Genomic DNA, 22,573 nt, shown 5'->3' with positions numbered 1-22,573 from the left:
ACTGATACTTTTGTGTTGCCTTTATCTGGGCCCAATTGTGTGTGTGTGTGTGTGTGTGTGTGTGTGTGTGTGTGTGTGTGTGTGTGTGTGTGTGCGCGACACTAACTGGCACCGGTGGATAGATTACCTAATACAGTCCAAGCACGTTATTAGACCCCAGGGCGCTGGCTAAGTCACTCTGAGTTCTGTTTCTGGCCTTTTAATTATTCATCAAGGTATTGCCTGGGATGTAACCTCAATTACTGTGGGCTGCGGGGCCAGGTCACGTGTTGTTAACACTGTGCTGTGATCAGAGCCACCACAGGGAAGGCTGCCAACGGGAAGAAGTGCTCTGTGGCTTGGCACTCCACCCACCACCACTGATTGGCTCACATTGAGCAGCATGCTGGCTGCACTGAGGGCAGGGAGGGGAGGGGCATTCCTCAGATTCCCTGTTGCCACAATGGGGACAGGAGGATGGTGTAAATACTGTAAATCAAAGCTTGATTGGTGTGATCAGCGTGGTGTGAGCAGCCGTATGAGGTTGAAGGAGGGAGGAGGAGGAGGAGGAGGAGGGGGGAGGGGAACAGCTGAAGGTTTTAATGAGCCAAGAGGAGGGTGAGATGTGAGCTGTCTCTTGGGCCCACCTGTAGTGGGCAGACAGGCTGTGCACCTGCAGTCCTGGAGCCCTCAGCACACACAGCGGTAGGGAATAGAGGAACTGGCAACCCTGCAACACTTGACAGAAGGGCACAGGGATGAAAGGCTGGTCTGATTGTGAGTGGCTGGAAGGTGGGAAACTAAGGACAGCTCCCTGTTCTTAGTGTTGTCACGTTGAAATTTGTGAATTATCTCACCTTTATTCTGCGTGTTTAAAAGAGAAACAGGAAAATAAACTCAATTGAAGGTCTCTGCCTCTCAATTTGCACCGTAATAAGGCATCTGCAGTTCCATTTGTAATACCCATAAAGTCGAACAGCCAGAGCTGAATTTCCTCTACTTCTATCAGGTTTGGTGAGAGTGATCAGACATCCCATTTCTCGGCTGATTTGTGGTGATCATGTGTAGCCGTCCCCTGTGCCTGCGTCGCTCTGACAACCATGCCATGCATATCCAGGTAGTGATAATGAGAGCTGCTGTCATGGCGATCTATGACTAACAGCAGTTTCACGCTGTGTTAAATCAGGGCCGCTGCCTTGTTTGAATGTGCTCCCTCAGGCCACACCTACCTTTATCATCTGATACTGAGGCCTCCAAATCCCATGCATTAGGACATAAAAAGATGGTTATCATAAGGTGACAAATGTACAGATATTTTTACCCACAGCGTCATCCACACACATCCCCACAATGGCACAAATAATCCACTGTCCCTTGATGTTTCATCATAGTGATCCAGCTTGACACCTGCCAATTCTGCCACCGTGAACCCTGTGCACTGGTCGGGAGTAGAACAGTATTATAGAGCTGAAATTATTAGTCCAACAGAAACGTAATCAGCAACATTTATAATAAAATGAAATATGGCAAAAACTCCTGGCTCCAGCTTCTCGAATGTGAACACTTGCTGGTTTCATTTATCTGCTGTGATCGTTGACTAAATATCTTTGGTTGTTGGTCGGACGAATCAATTTGAGCACATCATTCTGGGTAGCTGGAAACATGTGATGGTCATTTTTTTTTTTACCACTTTCTGACATTTTACAGACTAAATGATGAATTTAGAAATCTGCACATTAAGCATTAATGAAAATTAATTGTGTGATTATTCATCTGTGAGCTTATTCACTTTGTTGCGCTGGACCTTTTCTTGACCAGGACCAGTCGTTTCTATACTTCTAAACTAATGAGATATATCATGTTAATGAGCTTTAGAGGTGTTGGTGAGAGTTTTTTAATAAAAATACTTTTTAACGGAGAGAAAGAGCAACAGATCCTTGCAGTAGCAAATGACTTAACAATTAATCAGTTAACAAAATATTTGTTCATTATTTTTCTGTTGATAGATTAAGTGATTAACTAATCATTTCAGCTCTAGATGAAGTGGTCGTCGATGCAAATAATCGATGGCTGCGACAAAACATCATATCAACATCTCTGGTGACAAACTGTTTTCTGCTGCGGGCGACTGTATTGCATTACACCCAGAGGAGAAGAGCAGATGTCCCAGAGAAGTGCTACGAGCTCCAGGCAGCCCAACCTCGGGGGGCCAGCAGACAGGAAACATCTCCAGATGGGACATCCTGTGTCATAAATATTGTGTGAATTGTAGTGGCTATAATGGCACATGCCTATTTCTGCTATGCCTCCGAGTAACCTTGACTGCCGATTTACAAGTACAGACATAAATTGCGGCGAATGATTTAGAGGTGGCGAGAGTATTCAGTGAAACACGTGGACAATGTGTTATGCCCTGTGAGTGACATATTATTTTTAATTTCTTCTCTGCGGCCAAGCCTTGCTACATAGGTGTATAGTATATAGAAGTACATGCACGTTTTCTTTTCTCATTACGTTACAGAATAACAGCAATAACTAGTGTCTACAGGAAACAAAAATGCACATAGTAATTTACTACTGACAGCTTTTCTCACTTATTAGTTTTTATCTGGTGGTTTAATTATGTCTTCTCTCTAAAGGTCTTGTTTAGATAATGTAGAGGGTGCTAATTAACTAGCTTGCTCTCCCACTTATAGCTAAGGTCACGATATTGCTTTGTTCGTGTTGATCCAGCAGCTAAGCCAAAGCTCTCTGCTTTCCATTATGCTCAAAACCGGAGGACACTGAAGTAAACCTACAAAATGAATTCTAGGGCGAGAAATGCAAACGCTGTGCGAGCCGTGTGAGCTGAGTGGATTATCTATAGCTGCAGTCCTGCTGCTTCTCTTGGATACTGCCTTTTATTATGGAGTGTTTTATTGCTGCCAGGAGTAAAGCTGACAAGGAAGAGGCAGCTATAAAATGAAGCCTCTCATTCTTGGTTGTCTGCCACCTCCTGTGAAAGCTCTGCAGTCTGCATGTTCATGTGCTCTGTGTGTGCTTGCAGGGGACTGATGTGCATTGAGAGCTTGTTTTGTTTGCTCATTTGGTATAAGATGAGAAGCTGAGTTTCGAGAATAAATAAGGCATCATTGATTACTCATGTCATTGTAATCTATGTGGCTCTGATATCTAATCAGTCCTCTACTCCAAACACAGAGTGCACACATAATTTTATGTGTTGAACAGCATCAGGAGGAAGTTTGAGAAATGATTAATTTTAATGTGCTGCTGTGTCTGTTTATGGGCTGACAGAGGTTTGGCTAAAATGGCTAAAGTCTCCCAAATATTTTTTCCAGAGCTCACAATGAGCTAATGGCCTCATCCATAAAACAACATTTCAGCAGTGTGGTGTGTTTTAGTGATCAGTGAAGAAGTGTGTTTGCTTTTCACCTCATATCTCAGTTCGTCCAAAACATCAGGATCAGTAGATACAGCTTCCCTGGTGAACAGTAGGACACACCCATGGACATATTTAAGCTCTCTGTGAGTGTGTGTGTGTGTGTGTGTGTGTGTGTGTGTGTGTGTGTGTGTGTGTGGGTGGGTGACCATGTTCACATGCCTTGCAGTGGGGAGCAGCAGGGATCAGTGGAGGCAGAGCGCTGACAGGTTGACCCATACCAAAGCCCTCTGTCATTACAGGGATCAAACTGTTCAAGGCCACAGACTTTCACTTTTACTCCTCCCACTGAAAAAATGCTGTGCCTGCCCTCCTCATGTACACAAGTAGAGTTATATGATCAGACGGTTCAAGAACCACGTTGGTGTAATTCTTGCCATTACTGTAGATGGTCCCTGTTTCCAGTAAATTGTGTGTGAATAAGTGTACACGACGCATGCTATAGTAGATCTCAGCCTCCGCCATTCATGTGGAAAACACTTTGTGAGGCTTGAAACTTGCCCTTGTGAAAATTATACAGATGCTTATTTTTGATTAAAATACTGTATTACTCTGCAGCAACTTGTTGACGGTTTGCACATAGATATTAAATCTTTTCTACTTTTATGCTTCCAAGAAATGAATTTTCTTCCTTGGCTGCATCGCCGGTGGCAAAACGTCTCTGAACATTCTCTGCAAGAAAATAAAGACAGAGGAGAACAATGTACGTTCCCTAAATGTCTTCTAAAGCCCTGTTTGATATAAATTACATTTACATGTTACTATTTTTTTTGCCAAATAGGATGTGAATGGAGTACAATTGCTGCCTGGGTTATGTACACTGGCAACGTTTTTTTTTGTGAAGGAAGTGCAACATTTTTGCATCACACAGAAGTCATGCGGAGATGGATGACGGACACAAGAGACTATGGTTCACATCTTGTCTTTAGCACCATGTGTGGTTATGTTTCGGCCTCTGAAACATTGGGGTTTGGTTCGGTATTGTAAAATTATACAGCAGTGTGGCTCGTCCTTCAAATCAGCGTTGAATTTTTCTATGTTTAACCACAGACCACAAGCTTTGTATAACCGCTCGCAAGTTCTTTGAGAGTCTAAACATAACCATAAATGACATTAGTAATGCTGTATTGCTGTGTAATTGCTTGGTGATAAAACAATCTCAATAATTATATTGTATATTATATAATGAAAACAATTGCCATGATAACGATGATAATCTGAGGAGTAATTTTTGATTAATGTATCTGGTCTGCATTCAGGTTAGCCCTCATCAGCACAATCACTCTATTCGGCTCCAACAATAGGGCTACGTAGATGAATGTGTCAGGTCAAGATACACGTTGTTGTAAACGGAAAAAATGGGAGACCTTGAGGGAGTTAGATGTCCGCACAGGGTGATGAAATTGCGGCAAAGAGAGTTCGTACGACATCTGTGATGTGGAAATGGTTAAGATTCCTAAAGCTGCGTAAACAGCAGAGCAATATCCATCGTAAAATACGCAGGCGGCCTGTGCTGAGGAAGACGAGAAACACAACAAACCTTTTCCACCATTTGGGAAGGTTCCATCCCACTGAGTGTAGAGCAAGCCAGAATCTGCGCTCCCAAACTGCTAGCACTAGCACCCAAGCTCACACACACAATCCTCTTGTGGTAACATTAGTTCAAACCCCAGCAGCAGTCATCCCTGTCCGTCCTTTCAATCATTACCCGATATGATAAGAGCTCAAAACACAGCAGGGACACAGCGAGACATGACATGATGCCAGTTAGAATGGTGGAAGAATCGGGTTTCAAAAGCAAATGAAAGTAGTTGACTCTGGGTATAAAGTCCCAGGACAGGAAAACAGTGTTGACTCAGTGTTATGCTACTGATGTGTGGTCTAGCCAAACAGCAGTTCCTTACATGAGCCTAATAAGCATAAATGTTACACCGTGTTAGTTGTGGAGAGTATCAAATTATTGATTGAAAAATGAATGATTGTTTAGAGCTATAACAATTTATGACTCATGCAGGATTCAGTCCTAAACTGAATTAAACCCCTTGAAATTCAAATGAAAAGGTACCCTGTGGAGCTCTCTTGTTAACAATGTTAACCTTCAGTTTCACTCACCATAACACCATAACTGTGTGTATCCTTCAGGTCTATATGCTGAAGTTTTTTCCTGCCTCAATAATAGCATTAAATGTATATATAAATAGTTATTGATCATCAAACATCAATATGAGAAAATATTGGGAGAATATTTTTGGCTCTCACAAACACATGTAATGCATTTTCTTCCTCCTAAACATTTGCAAAGCTGTTTTAATTATGTTTTCCGGTTGTCTGTCCGTCCCATTCTCGTTCACTTGGACTCAAAGATGTACTGATTAGATTTTAAGTGGTCAAAGGTCAAAGGTCACTGTAAACTCACAAAACACGTTTTTTGGTCTCACCTCTCAAGAATCCATACACTAATTCTGACATAATTTAATATTGTGAACTGCCACCTGAGATGGTTCCTACCAATGGTGTGAAACCATTGGTAGGAACGTGTATCATGTCACCTGCGAGGAGACCCATTCATAAAAACCACTAGTGGTCAAAACGCCATAGTTTTAATACATTCAATTAATACATTTCGTCATTACATTATTGCAGCACTACACTTCCCTCAAAACATACTTGCTGATGCACATTTGTAGTATGTAAACATGATTTCCAAGAGAGCTGTTTCATGTTGGAATGTAACCGGATGACACAGAAATCTCAATGACTGGCATTTATGGAGACTGACGTGTGCCTCATTAATTTAACTGACAGGGACAATCTCCAGTAAAGGCAAGAAGTCAAAATTAGAATAGACTGGTACTTTGATAATGGCCTCCAGAAACAGATGAACGCGTCAGATGTTTGGCAGTTGTTTGAGCAGTTTGTCTGGTGCAACGACAGAGTAACTCATATGTGTACAAACATGTTTGTGTGTACATGTTGTCTAACAGTAGAGGGAAAAGGAAGGTGCCTGTGGCGAGAAAGCGTGTTTTCTCTCCTCTCTCCTTCTCTTATTACTGCTGTTTTGGCAGCTGACGCCCAGTAATGGAGACCTGGCTGTCAGGGAAATTTGTAGCTGTCTGCTGTAGCGCAGCTCTTCATTCCAATCAGCAGCTGTCAACCCAGCCTAGGCCGTTATTAATGACGGCCACTAACTGCCTCACAAATTCTCAGCACTATTTGAGAGCCAGCGTGAAATAAGGTTACACTCTCCCAGTGTGCTGCTGTGGGTTAATGGAGAGGTCTCAAATATCAGACAATTGTACAAACTACTTCAAAGCCTTCTCTCATTGTAAGGAGCTCAGACATCATATAAAGATAAAGTTTTGTGATTGGTGAATGTTAACAATAATAAAACAACAAATGAAAGTTTTGTCCTTGAGAACAGTTCAGCTGTTGGAACAGTTTGCTCTTCAAGTCATTGTTATCATGCTGATGCCTGCGTCGTCATGTCAGTGTGTGCATTGCTGAAGTAGTCATCCTGCTTGACTGACTGAGATAACAGCATCATAAAAACTTCTTTATATCCTTGTATGGTCGAGGTTGCACTAATAGAATTGTGTGTGAGGCCATAAATGCGACCATGACAGAAAAAGCATGTGTTTGTCAGCTGTTAAACATGGTGCATGGGCATTCAGAACGGCACACTGGGGAACAGCTGCCATATAAATCACTCACCTTTTGAAATGCTGTGATTAGCTCGCCGCCCTCACCGTCACTCTGTGGGTGAAGAGAGGAGAGATTCGGGGCGGGGAGCGGCTGACACCCAGGACATGACACCACCTCTCAAGCTTGCTGCACCACTGCTTCCTTTTGCACTTAAGGCAAAACGGTGTGGTGCGGCACCACCCAGATAAACACAAAGAATTTTACCACAAGCTACTTCTCTAGCCAGTTGCATTGACTCCCTCTTATCTTTCATCTGCGAGATTACTTATCCACCCATTTAGGTTGATGAGTTACACCACAAAGAAGATCGATGCTCTCGGCTATTATGGGCCTTGTAAAAGAGGGAAGATTCCTGTCCTGTGACAGGTAGCAATTAAGTCTAAAAGAGGTGTGACAAAGTCCCGGATTATCCTTGTCAGAGATCATAGCAAGGCACAGCATCTCTGCTATTTGTGAGTTGCTATAGAAGGATAAAATAGATGGAGTGGAGATTGTCGGGGATTATGTTTTTGTCTGACCTTTGGTTCACAGGTAATCCTTATCTCAGGAATCTCAAGCCTCAAAGGTGCGGCTGTTTCCTACCCTCATTCACAGGACAATCTTTCCATCCCTCCCCAGTCTGCAAAGGAATGTTCACACCTGTAGCACTTCACCCAAATGTGAAGTCTGTTGTGAGAATTCAGCCGGGCAAACCTTCTGCTAGCACATGATCACTCCTCAGATAACAAGCTGTTGTTTTGGCAACAGCCAGACTATCTGAGAAATGATAGAGCAAAAGAAGGAATGATAATAACAATAATAATAATAATAGTCACTGTTATATGAGGTGCTGGCGCCCCAGAGTCCTACGGCTGTTTGTGGTTCATTAAGACTTGTTCTCTCTGTCTGCTTTAGTGTTGAGCCACATTCCACAGCATGTTAAGTTGTTTGTTAGTGGCTGGGTCGGTGCAGCGGAGGTTGGAGAAAGGGATATGTGTGAGTCAACAGCTCCACTGATCTGAGATGGAGGAAAGAGCTGTATGAAATACAGCTAACCGCTTAACCACCTGTCAATCCACACACTGTTACCACCCTGCCCTGTAGGCACATCACTGGGAAACCACTGACAATTACAGGATGCTGTAGATACTGTTTCGCTATGAGGTGGCGTGAACAGACCTTAAAGTATTCTGTGGTATTTGACTCACAGTGTCAGCTTTATGATTTAAGTGCTATTGCGTCAGGCTCATGCCCGAGGAGTCATCTCCCCCTGGCTGGAGAGTGACAGGACAAGAAGTAGAAGCAGATGAACTCAAATCCAGATTTGAGAGGTTTTCTTTAAGATAATATTGCAGCAGCTTGGGGTTATTAACATCCCTCATGTTTGCACAAGACAGTCAAAGCTGAACAGTTCAACAAAGGGTTGCAGGAGCCTGAGGGCACGCTCATCCACATGTTAGAGAAAAGCATTAGATCTAGTTTCATGTATTAGTTCAGCAAGTGGATAGTTGTCATTCGTTGTCAATCAATTTGACTGATTATTGATATGTAACAAATATAAGTGTGTGAAGTTTCCTGGTTTGCATTTTCCTTCTTGTTTGTGGTGTAATCACCGTCAGGCCTGTAACATGATCACATGTGTGAAGAGATGAAAGGGGAGAGTGATGTGACAGAAGGCCACAGAGCCTGAGGCAGCTCGGGGGGGGTGGTGCACTTCACACTCACTGCAAGTTCTCTGAATGTGGTGAACTTTTCCTTTGTTTGTCTCCATGCCTACACAGTCAGTACTGTGTGCTTTCCTCTGGCCTGTGCTCAGACAAATAGTGAACATCACTGTCTTATTCATTTGCGTCATGAATATCTGATGATTACACATTGACGGTTGAATTAATATTGACATGTTGATGACTACTAGCTCTGTTAGGCTGTACTACTTAGGCATAGAGGTGCTTCGAGTTAGAAGGCTAATGTCAGTATGCTAACATGCTCACAATGACAATGCTAACATGCTGGTGTTTAGCAGGTATAATATAGTCACACACCCCCCACCATCACCAGTTCATCCTTTGGGGAACATGGATGTCTATACCAAAATTATTGAAGACCCATCCAATAATTGTTGAGATATCTGAGACAAAACTAATGATTTAATCCAAAAACTATTTGATTCGTCTCTTCAAGCAAAGATTCCATGTGTCATAAAATCTCTATTTGGTTAGATTTGATGAGAGTGAATACAATTGATTAATTTCAGTCTGTTCAGAGAGTAAAGCAGCTCCTACAAATGTCAACTGTAAAACATTAACTAAACTCATTCTGCCTAAACATATGAAGCTGACAGAAAGGTGCTATTTCAAAGACATTTATTTTAAGGCACAACAAAAGCTGAACAGGAACAGAAACACGTGAAACAATTTAGATTAATCAAATGGATGCATTACACTAATCAAACAGTGGGTGTTACAGTATGTAACTGTAATGAATTAAAAAACAACAACTTTCTTTGTGTTGTTGACCTTGAAAGCCAATATTTAGCCATTACATCTTGTTTTTGTTCTCTCTTAAAAAACTTTTAGTGGATGAGTGATGATTACAGCTGAAACGATTAGTTATTTAATTGATTAATTGATAAAGAGAACACAAATCAGCAACATTTTTGATGATCGATTTATCATTTTAGTCAAATTTCAAGCAAAAACTTTAAATATTCTCTGCTTCCAGCTTCTAAAATGTGAGGATTGGCTGCATTTCATTGTCCTGTGTGACAGTAAATGGGATTTATTTGGGTTTTAGATTTGTTGGTCAGTGGAAACAAGCAATGTCTCTAGAAATTACATAAAAATCACTATTTTCTGACATTTCATAGATTAAACAATCGCAAAAAATAATCAGTAGATCGATCAATAATGAAAGTAACTGTTAGCAGCAGCCCTACTAATAATAATTAGTCTCTACTTGTAACACGAACACTGATTTATGTCAGGATTGGGTAAAATGACATTTTTTTCTAATTATATATATATATATATAAGAAATTAGCTTCTGTATTGTTCCATAAAATATACAATAAATCTCTTACAGGCATAATATAGAAAGGACATGTATTTCTTTGTTAATTGAGTCACAGATTCTTCTCCAGAGCAAATATAAGCGATGCTAAGATCTGCTAAATCCATCAACCTTTGTGAGTGTAACCCCAGACTATCAGGGGAAATGGTAAACCTCACTTTTGTACATGTCAAAAAAAACCCCATGATGAACAGCCATGAAGTCACACAGCATTAAAAGTTCACTTTTCCCACGTCGCGCTGCCACAGTGTAAGGCATGTCTGCAGAACCACAAGACCATAACTCATGCACGCTCTATAAACTAATCACTTGCTGGGTTTCTGAGACCGTTTCATCTGTGTGCAGATGAAAAATCTGGGGTTGTGAAATTTACACTCGCTCACATATAAGCCGATTCTTGAATACTCTGTGGACAAAGAAAGGACATTTCATAAGGGAGCTGTTACATTCACAGAGGCACTGTTCTTCTGTGCACTTTTATGGATTTAGTTTCAGATTCATGAAATAAGACGCCTGTGTCTGGGTGTGACCTAGACAAGGGTGTCCGTAGGTGTCAAAACTGAACATCTGGGTGGCTGGGAAGTTGTTTCAGCTCAGGTCTCCAGAGGAAAAGCAGCTGTTAAAGGGCACTTTCTCAAAAAGACTGGCCTGAGTAACAACTGCTTTAATCTTTCCATAAACTCACATTGAAATTCACATTTTGGATCACTGTGATTGAATGAGCACCTCACAAATTGCATCCAGGCCTCATAAGGTTGTTTCAGCTCAGGACATTATTTGTTGAAGTGGATGTGTTTGACCTCACAGACCTTGTCTTCCATAGAAACACCAAAATGATGATGTGATGAAGTGATTTTGAAAAGTGTGTCTCACAAACACGGACCAACTCTTTTGTCATTCACTCACCAGAACAAAATGTAGGTCATCGATTTATTCAGTGACACACTGGATTGTTCACTCTCCATGTGATGTGAATGGTGGAGCATCATTAGGGTCATGTCAAGTTTATTAGAGGACCAATGTTAAATGATAGCCATGTTCATGTATCATGTAAATAGTTTAATAACATTTTGAAATAACAGATTATATCATCACATTAGGTTGAAGCTAACATTTTGAAGCTCAACTTCTAAGCTTGCAAAGTCACACTCAGAAAAATGGAAATTTAAACAACTTCAACATTTACAATGCCATGACAACTAGAAACACTCTGTTGACAAAAATCATGTGATATGGTCAAAAGCTCCAGAACATCTACTAAACGAACCTTGGGTTGACATTGTTTTGTCAAAGTTTCCCTGAACTTTTCAGAGACGAGAAGAAATGGTAATAAAATTACAAAAAAAAATTATAAAAAGGCAAAAATAAAATTAAGGCATTCAATTTTAGTCATAGCCTAGAAGAATTAAAAAAGTCAAATAAAAACAGCCAAAATGGACGAATAAGGGAATTAAAGCCATAAAGAGTAAAGCAAAACAACAGGGTTTGCAGAAGGCGTTTTAAAAAGTGATAAAACCTGTCAGTAGGAGTTATCAGACTAATTCTACATTGTCCTTTAACTTTAGTTTTAAGACTGGATCTGGATCTCTGCCTATGTTTAAACTCATATGGGGATAAAATAGAATAAAAGAAATTAGGGTAAAACTCATTGTGCTGTAAAACTTATCCACTGAACATTTAATTTAAAAGTTTCCTTAGCCCTTAGCTGTTTAAAATAAGCAATTGCTAAAGTTATTTTAATCAATTTATTAACTACAAACATTAAAAATGTGTGCCACAGTAGCATATATGCATAAGACAGTGTATTATTTTTGTCATAGGCCTACTCCCAACTTTCACTTCAAATCCTCTGTGGCCTATGTAGCCTAAATTGGCTAATGGATAACTGCCAGATCTTAAAATCAGTTGTAAAATTAACAGGAATGTGGAATGAGGATAATGTGGCAGCTAATATGTCTCCTAATCCCCGTTAAAAGTGTGGTTATGATTAACCTTATTACAGCCAAGTCGTTTCATGGATTAGATCACATTATTACAGCCCACATTCTAAGATGGCTTCCTAAAATGCACTCCTATTAGTTTTCAAGAGTAACAGACACATTTATCATGCATGGAGCACTGTGTACTGTAGCTGTAGGCTTTCACGGCAGTGTCCATGACATGTCGTGCTGAAACAGGCTTTGAAATGGGGCACCCACAATTGTAGCAGCCTGTTTCCCTGACCGAGTGTTTTGGGGTGATGGGGCTGTTAAATGTGGGCAAGAAAATTGATCATGTGCAGCACAGCAGGCTGACAGAATGACACTGTGGAGATGAGGAGGAATATCTGTCCATTTTATACACAGAAAGAGAACTCTCAAACAAGAAAAGGAAACCATGGAAATTAACAATTTTGTGGCTACGCTATTAGTGGCTTTTTGGCTGGCAATGCTAAAGATGGATAGCTTATCTGACTTTAATAGCTGGCGCAGCAGCATTAGTGCTGAGCTGGAGCGAGGAGAGGAACAATACGGCACATTAGAGGAGCAGCCAGCACACGCCAGAAACTGCTCCAGACTTCTAATTAGCATTCATTAACAGTAGGGGAAAGAGCGATTATGGTCTTTAAGTAGTGCATTAGCTAATGTTGCTTTTTCTCATGTCAGCAGATTTAAATAGGAGGGGTGCACTGCCACATCAGAGCCTCTGCTTTGTGCTGACTGGGAGGTTTTGGTTGATGTTTGTGATGACCTTAAAATACACTGCTGCTGTTTGTTTACACTAGTTATTACCGCTAACAAGGCCACAGGCTCAGTCAAACATGACTGACTGTTTGCTACCATCACAGCTGCTGCGGGAGCTCAGTTGACTGTATGACAGCCATCACACTGTTTTCACGTTTGTTATGTTGACTTGCTTGATGGGTGCGGATGAAATGTAGCTTCCCATGTGATCTATGAGCTTGATTCTACACCACTGAATAGCTGCTCACATCTCAGATACAGATAGTCAATAATGGACATAAAAAGAAAAGGCCTTTCAGGTGTAATTATCAGACTTGTGATCTACAGTATAATGTGTTTCACAAAACTTTACTTTCTGTGTCTGTCCTGTTAAAAAAAGTTTTTTCTATTCCTGTCAGGTTTTTGTTTTTGTGATTTTTGCCACTATGGATATCATTTTTGGTAAAAGCTGAATATAATTTATTTAAAATTGTCATATAATCACTCAACAGTCCCTTAATAATAACATTATTCATTATTATTACAAGATATTAAATATTTAGTCTCTTTTAGCAGTGTTTTGGTCTTCAGTCTCCTATGGGAAATATCTGGCTTTCTAGCAGCTAAATGCTCCACTCTGTTCACTAGGTAGCTGCTGCTAACTCCTGTTTGATGCTCTGCAGGTGGTGCACAGTGGGTTTTTTAGATTTTTTTTTTTTTCCTTCTGAAAATATCTGCCTGCTGTGGCTGGAAACAGGACAGATGAGAGCAGTAAGAGAGTATAAAAACAGTAAAGTTTCAGGCCAGAAAACCAAAACAATGAATTGAAAGAAGCTGTAAAGCTCGGTAGGGTGAAGGGAAACTGCAGAATTGATAATAGAGTTGTGAAATGGGAAGGGCCGCTGGTTCTGGAAGTGTTTTTCTCCACTCTGTATTTCCATTTTCTTTCAGCAGTGTCCTTGTTCAAAAACAGCTTAACATGGGAAGACAAGACTCTATAAGGATCATACAGGTTTATGTTAGGACAACCAGCTTCAGTTATTTCAACTGCTTCTGGTAAATCTTGGCAGATGGATCTAAATGCTACAGTACCCATGAGCTTCAGATGAATCAGAGCAGTAGCAAATTCAAAATGCTCCATTGTTGCATTTGAGGAAAATGTGATAAACATCATAGTTGCTGAATTCAACCAAAGTTGACCCCAAAATCAAAAGTAACTCACTTAAGCTGCAGATTAAAAAAGTCAACACCAAAATCTTTAGTTTCCATCACTGTTAGAATCACATGTGACAGTATTTTAAAATCAGGGATTGGATGTTTCTTGCTGAAATGCACCTTGGGTGTCATAGTCAACTTCACCCCCAAAATGTTTATTTACACAAGCTTGTGCCTTCTACTTCCAGAACCAGATATTTTCTAACTCATAAGTCATTTTTTTATGTTTTGGACTGATGATTGAACTGGGAGAGTTTCATGCTGAGACGAGCTCTAGACGAGCTGAGTCATGTAACATTGTCTGCGAATAAACACATTTTGTGTAACAGTATTTTTTTTTCCTTCTTGCTGTTTTGTTGATCATATTCTGACCCCCCTCAGATTTACTATTGCAACCCCATGGGGGGGGTTACAGATCCACAGGTTGGAAACTACTGAGTTAGAGTAAAACGTTGGCTATCAGGGCCCGGAGAACATCATTACAAGTAAAGTATGAAAGAGGAATAATCAAAACACCAGCATGCTGATCAATAACAGAATATTGTTTGTCCACATCTTTATTCTTATTATTTTCCTGAGATTGGCAGATGCAGAAGCTCAGTATTTTTTGTTTGTTTTCCAGAATCTCCTGTAGAATAAACTGTGCTGAACAAACAGAAGGTTCTGTTAGCTGATGGGTTTATAATTTCCTCTTACTTCATAATTGCAAATGAGGCAAAACTCAAACATTATTCAGCTGCCCTCTGTAATTAAAGCTTTATTCAGCCACAAATGTGCTTTATGCCACGGCATGTTTTATATGGAGAAATCACAGTTAATGGCCTTTAGTGCTGACTTTTGCTTTGAGTTTATTCATCCACACCACATTTATTGAATGGAAGAATGAATGTTGTAGCTGTGCAATCTGATAGTGACAATATCATAATCAGGCTGTTGATATTGGCAGCTGTTTGAGCTTGAATAAACTGAAACAAACTCTCCTTCAGGACTGAAAAATTCAGCTGAAGTGTTGAGCTGTTCATGTGGGACTGTCAGCAAATCGGAGCACCCTCGGCCAGAAGAGTGAGGAGTGAGAGAGGCTGACCGCAGGAACTGTGACGTCTAACAATAACATCCACACAAAAGACAAGTGATAAAAGAAATGTCACTCACTCAAACATGGAAGCCACTAAGGCAATAGCAAGCTGGAGTTTGCTTTCTTCCTTTTTCTTATTATCTTTATTGTTATTACTGCACCGGGCAGTCAAGGTTCACTAACAGAGCACACTTAACCATGTATCCTGTCACACACGCTCTCACCTACCTACCACGACACACACACACATAACTCTCTGTCTCTCTACCAACACCAGTCCTGCTCTGTGTGCTCTGCTAATATTGACTCTCCTGACTAACACTGCCTCTATTGAGTCAAACACAGAACTGTTTGACTAGAATTAGAACATCATTGAGATAACAGCCATGGACCTGTCCAGGCTGGAGCGTTGGTGCTAATGTAAAGCAGAGTAGGAGAACTGCTGCTGCTGATGATTGTCACCGAGCAGGCTGAAGCTGCAGAGGTGGACGTCGCAATCTGGTCCCTACACAAATGTTTTCTCACTCTGCGACTTTTATCACCGATGCACAATAACAGCCACTTGTGAAATGTCTTCTTGTGAAATCGCACACAGTGTTCTGTCATTAAGCTCATTGAGTCCTCTAGGTGGTAAAACAGGCTTGTCAGTGGGGCCATTGTGTCGTTTGTGTTTCTGTGATGACACAAAATGCTGTCAAACTTGTTGGCAGCACGAATAAAAGCCTGCGATGTGTGCCAAAGCACGTTTTTAATCTGAATGCAGGTATTAAATTCTTATCTTCGGTTACACATTGCTGCTATAATGTTAACAGCTCTAGCCAAGCATAAAATACACACATATAAAGAACACACAGATAAGAAAAAACCTACTTGACTACTCACCACATGCAGGCCTACTCACTGACTTTATCTCTATGACTCTCGCATTTCAGACTTTGGTTCTGTCTGAAATCACCTCCCTATTTACTATATAGTGCACTATATTTACCCTCTGCCTTTGACAAGTGTCAAAATCCTGATCCACTATATACTAAGTAACCTAGTGGAACGACCATATTGGCATCAATGGCATGTAAACTACTATGTCTCATTTTATGTATGCAGAAGTTACAGTTTTGCAACTTGACACCTGTTAGTGATGATGACGCAAAAGGACAAAGATTGGTTAGAGTCTGAAACCTTGATTTACTGCTCACTAAAGAGTAAACACCTGTGGGTCTACAACGTAGGGAGAGGTGACTGAGATAAGACTATTACATATTTTAGACTGTGGCTAAATTGACTGTTAGCTAACAACCTTACAAAGTTTACAATGAAAATGATTTCAAAAAGAGGGAGACAAAAATAGTGTTGATTTTGCCGACTGACGTAACAGAATTTATTAGCTGTGGCTAGCTTGCTAAGTAAGCTAATGTTACTTCCATGTGTTGGCTGAAAGTGCTGTCTTCAGCGGAGTTTCTAATGTTTCCAACTGATTGTATTTCCAACCGATTTCTTTAAAATGAGAATCTTAAATATGCACTTGACAGCGTTATGATATTGTCCTAAAAGACTGAGGCTAAAACTAGCAGGTCAGAGGCAAAAGTCATTGTTGTCACCAGCTGGTGATCCATGTAAAAGACATGGAATTTTTTTCACCATTTTTTTATATTGCAGTGTTGAACCAGTTAGTCCCAAAATTATAAATTGAAGTTTTTTTATTTAAATATAAAGCTGTTCAGCCTCTTAGCTGACGTACTTTCAGACAGCACGCTTCCACTTTTAACATTACATAGGCTTTTAGGATGAGGACTAACCAATGAGTTTGGTGAACCTAACACTGTTTCTGGTAACGTTGGCTGGGGTTCTCTGATAGCATCCAGGACCAGCTTCTACACAGAGGGGAATACTACACAGCAGATGTGGTAGTTGTTAACCTGTAAACCTGCAAACTAATGCAATTAGTCAGTAATGTGTTCCTTGGTGTTGGAGGTAATGCTCAGTTACTGCAGTAGGTAAGCTAGATAGCTGGACTTAGCTTAGCTGGATTTAGTTTTGTGGCTTACATTAGGGCAGTTAAAAACAGTGTTTAATCCACTGCTTACATTTTTGCTCTTATGTTTTTGGTTTAGATCCTCTGAACTTTGAATACAAGTTATATCTTAGCAACCTTGTTAACATTTGCTAAGCTATGATGGGACTGTAACTGTCTGAGGGAGTGGTTTTAGCAAATGAAAGCAGAAGTCAATTCTGCAACAAATTTTCATCATTTTCCCGTGAATCATATCTCACTGTGTTTAACTGATGCACCTTGTTGTGCCCAGCCATGTGGGGCGTCGGCAGTGCATGTTTGTCAACCACATGAAAGAGGAAGAGCTGAATAGAAGGCTGCTGCAGATGGCAGTACAGCAGTCTTTTCTGCTTATGTGGTTTCATTTTATCCCTACAGGTCCTTATGGTATTTTGAATTGCCCTGGGTTATGTATTCACTTGGTCATGTAAGCTAAATGAACCATCCATAATGTAAATGAGAAAGAAAGAGGGAGATTGAGAGAAAGACAGGGATGCAAATGCAGTAGTGCCCCTGGTGTTGGAAGGGAAGAGAAAGAGATGTCAGCGTTTTCCCACATTTCACTTTCAAATGAGCCACAGCTGACTGGAGTCAAACCTTGGCACTGCATATACCAAAGAGTGTAATTACTTAGCAAAAGATTCAACAATGCGTGAATTAAAAAAGTCAAAAGCATCTCAAATGTGGTTTATTCTGTAATTTATATGAAAGGGCTTCTCATCCTTGTCTTGGATGTGCATGAAGAGAGATGATTCAACAGTCCCTGCTCCATCATTTACAGAGTTGCTGACTCTCCCTGACTGGCTGGCAGGAGTAATGTGCTTTAGTGTTTATTGTGGTTGAACCTCCAGCCCCACTTCTTCTACCCCCCTTGTCCCACAAAAAGTCCCAAATGCACTGTTTTCCATTTAGCAGACAGAAAGCACACAGGTTGTGTTTTGAGTGCAGAATAATTACTGTTGGAAATTCTTGTCTGCCTGTTCAGGTCACAACACAAGGTAACCACATAACAGCACTGCTGCTGTCTGCACTCCATCTCATTTCAATCAGTAATTACCCGGCATATTTGCACTTGGCACGGCGAAACATGATGCAAGTTATTTTGTGTCCTCGATGAGAAATATTTTCTGGCATTTCACTGCTTCCAAAATGTTACAGCCAATTTGATATTAGATAAATATTTGAGCTGGCATGCAATGAAGCGTATGTCAGATGAGCAAAAAGCACTGGCACTATGGATGCATTTAGCTGCTCAAAGGGAGGAAAAAGACAAGGGAGAGGCCTTGTCTGTTCTCCATTAGAATCCACTCAGTTCTTCCACAAACAGAAAGGATGCTAGCCAAACAAGCTTATTCAAGGGGGTTCTGTGTGGACCGTGTTAGCTCAGCAAATCCAGCTCCACAAACATGCTTCAAAGAATCCTGCTATCTCCACAGAGCCTTTGATGTGGGTATTGATCATGCAGCGGTCTGTGAGAAAGAGGGATGCAGTGGAGGTTTAGTATTCTGTTCTGGCTCAGATAGAATAGATAATAGCAAAAACATGCACTCCCATCACTCCGCGCTGTGTTTCAGTTATGACAGCTGCACAACCATTTTCTGGCTCTGAGGTAGATGCGATTAGGAGTAAAAGACAAGGGAAGAGTAAATCAGATCATTTGCCCTGAGGACAGGTCACAGCACATTATGTTTACCACAGTGGAGGAGCCCAAGCAGAATCCAAATAAAGTCAAAACATGAGTTGACAGAGAAGAGCACCACACCTCCAGGTGACGGTATACACAGTCTGAGATTTGTCTAATCACCTCGAAAAAGCGTTAATGCATGCCATTAATGCATAAGTTCGCCTCATTGTCAGGAGGAAAACAAGTATGAAAACGCAAATTTATGGCTAGTTCCCGGTGTTGCAATACAGTGGCAAGACAGGCAAAGCAAACAAAAACAAAGCCAACACTTCCAGCATCACACAGTTACGCTGTATGCTATAGAAAGACAAACAAAGTCTGTTCTTCTTAGCATGGTAAAACAACCACCCACAGCCCTGCTCCTGTCTCACACTGAGACCATTAGTCACAATGATTTCTCTGCCAGCTGTCCTGGTGTTTGCTTAAGCTAGCCTCGCAGGCAGGTTGAGCCTCATTTGAATTCTCACTTAAGTTTATTAGGCATGCGCTGGATCATTAGTATCCAGTAAGGCCGATGCAGATGTGTTCCTCAGGTAATGTTCAAATGCACATCTGAACGGCCATTCATCATGTGGATAAATGCACCATGAAAATAGCATGCTCTGTGAATTATATGAACCCACAATCATCCAGTGTTTTTGCTTCTTGCAACAACTGTCCCGTTCACCCTGTCAACACCACTCGCAGCCAGCACTCTAATCTTATTTGTGCACATGGAGGCTGTAATCTCACCCTTGATACTCATACCTGGGCTTGTGTGATAAAAGTTGCTGCTTTATTAGAATGAATGAACTTTGCAACTTAGCCATATCTAATGAATTAAATAACAACTCCTTAATGCACCATGAGTAATCGCCCACCATTTACAAAGTGCAACGTGCAAGGCACTGGATCAGAGAAGTAGTGTGGCAGACTATTTTAAGATAAACAGCTGATGTGTGCATTCAAAGAGGCTTTTGTGTTTGTTTTTGCGTGGGGGTTTTTGTGTAGAGACCTGACTGAGCGTTATGCGGATATGAAAATCATGGGGTGCTATTTCACCCTCTTCCAAATGCCACCTATGATTGTTCACAGATAAGCCAGTTCCAGTGTGAGTAATTTGCATGAAAGCATTGGCAGGACAAAGGTTTGAAATGCCATTCTCCTTCTCTCTGTAGCGAACACGGACTCAGGATATCAGTTTAGCAGATTAATAAAAGGTGTTATTGAAGCTCATTTATTCTTTGCACTTGCAGAAGTGAAGCTAGAAGATTCATGTGATGTGAGAAAGTTGAGTCAATATCCCCCACATTCAATAACCATTTAGTCATTGTACATCACGTGGCATTGTAACATTGTCAGTACAACCATTTCTGGCATCTCTTCTCCTTTCATTTCATCAGCAAACTGCTTGGAGCGCCGCTTAAATAATCAGCCAACTGCACGCAAAGCCTGGTTACGCCGCAGCGTTAACTAGATGAGATCAACCACTTGTAAAAAAGCAGTCAGATTTTTCTATGAGGGACACATTGTGGTTACAATGAAAGTGAGTCAACGGAAATCAGTCATGGCATACTGTCATCTGAGTGAGGACACAGCCAGCTAAACGTGCAGCCAAGCCACATATACTGGGCAAGGAGAATACACTCAACTGACAGCTGCAAGCACTTAGTGGGCTGCCAAGAACAAAGACAGGCAGGAAAAAACACTATTCAGCCCAATTTGGATATAATGAGCCTACACAACAATGGCGTCCAATATTTTCAATAAGAAGTCAGTCATGAATTGAATTGCGTTTGTCAGAGGTCAGCTCTCTCTGTGTTGATGTGTAACCACAACAAGCACAAGGACAAATGGATTCCTCATTACAACTTGAGCTCGAAATGATAACTTGGATGCGAGGAAATGAAATGGACAGAGACAGATTTAACATCTGTTGTAGTCATCTTTGGGAAAAATTTATCAACTGCGTAAAGTAAGAAATCAGATTGGCGAGATGTATCCTGTCTGACAGACTCTGAGTGGAACAGCTAAGTGACATAAAAGCAGAGCAGGAGGACGAGGAGGTGGAGGAGGAGGAGGCAGCAGATGGGATGAGGTGTTCTGAACCACTAACCACATGCGCTTAAGGGTCAGAGCAATTCTCATCCAATGTGCTTCTAAACAGCTGAAAAAACCAAACTTTACCTCCGGGTGCCTCTGCGAGTTTGTGACTCTTTGACCCATCTGCTCGTCACAGCCGCACTGGCAGAAAAGAGAGCGTGGGAGCTTTTACCTCTTATTAACACTGAACACGCTGCCTCCGCTGTGCATGTTAGTATGCATTAAGGCAGAGGAGCGTGAGGTGAGCAAGCAGTGAAGAGGAGCCCTGCAAAAAAAAAAAAGAAAAAAAGAAAAAAAAAAGCCAGATGAGTCCCAAAAGGCTGGGAGATGGGCTGAATGACAATTGACTGGCTGTCAACACTCATCTATATTCGCATATCTCTCTGGCCCGACACATTTAGCTGGCAGACAGCCACGGCCTTGACATACGAAGATGTAGTGTACAGACCCTGCTCAGAGCTTTACTTTGGAACGCTCTGCTTTCATGCAGTATGTACTTGTCTTTCCCACTAATTGACTTGCATTGTCAAGGATTGTTATCGTCTACACTAAATGAAGGCAGAAAACCTTGTAATGAGTTCTGGTTTAAAGGACAGCTGTGGCTGTGATTGAGGTACTTGCTTCAACATGCCCTTCAAATCAGTAACCATTCAGTTGTTATGATACAGCTTTGGAGGCAACTGAAACCGCCATCATACCTCAGATGCCCCACACAGCCAAGTATAGAGTGCCGCTGGATAGGGTTACACGTTCATCACACCTATTTAAACTCATGCCCAGTTTTCACAGCCTGATTCAGTACAGCATGTTAATCATGTAAGCAGAAAGAGGTCATGAACCGACTGCTCAAGTCAAATTTACCAAAACAAAATGGCAACTTTAAAGCTGTTATAATCAATATTTTTACATTAATAATGGATCAAATGACTGTATGATGATGTGAAAAGTGTCACTCACAGTGACGAACCTAAAGAAAATCATCATCCAGATCTGCATATATAAAGGTATTTTGCTCAGGAGTCGGTAGAGGCCAAAAACAGAGCTAAAAGTAGAAGAATATTGAAGTAACAGGCATCAGATAGACATAAATACAAGTCGAAATTAATACTCAGTGTCTGCAGGATGCGTACATAGGCAGGTCACCATATCAACCAGACGTCATGTGATATGTGTGTTGAAAGCTTGTGTTGAAAGCTTGTTTTGTGCCCCCAAGTGACCACAAAATCAGTTATTGCAGGTTTAAATAGGCTTATCAGTGACTAAAATAGTGTAGAAAATATAATTTTGATCAGATAAAACTTGAGGAAATGATCGTATGACATATTACAATGATATTTTGAATCACTGAATTATGAATGGCCCTCATCAGCATCATAGATTGGTGTGAAAATTATTTCATCCTGCCTGTGCCAAAAGGCAGCTTAAGACCTCTTTATCAGAGTCATTCAAGCAAAGAGTCAATAAAACATTGCAATTAGGCTTGCTCTTTTAAAATGTGAGATGGTCTAATTGACTGTGTGTATTCAAGTAGAACATCAGAATTCCCTCCAGCAAGTTTAATAACACTGATAAGCGGCACGCTGTATAATCATGAGCT

The sequence above is a fragment of the Seriola dumerili genome, unplaced genomic scaffold, assembly GCF_002260705.1.
Source record: "Seriola dumerili isolate Sdu_G_001 unplaced genomic scaffold, Sdu_1.0 BDQW01000219.1, whole genome shotgun sequence".
Taxonomy (NCBI): domain Eukaryota; kingdom Metazoa; phylum Chordata; class Actinopteri; order Carangiformes; family Carangidae; genus Seriola; species Seriola dumerili.
Note: the sequence above shows the minus strand (reverse complement) of the source record.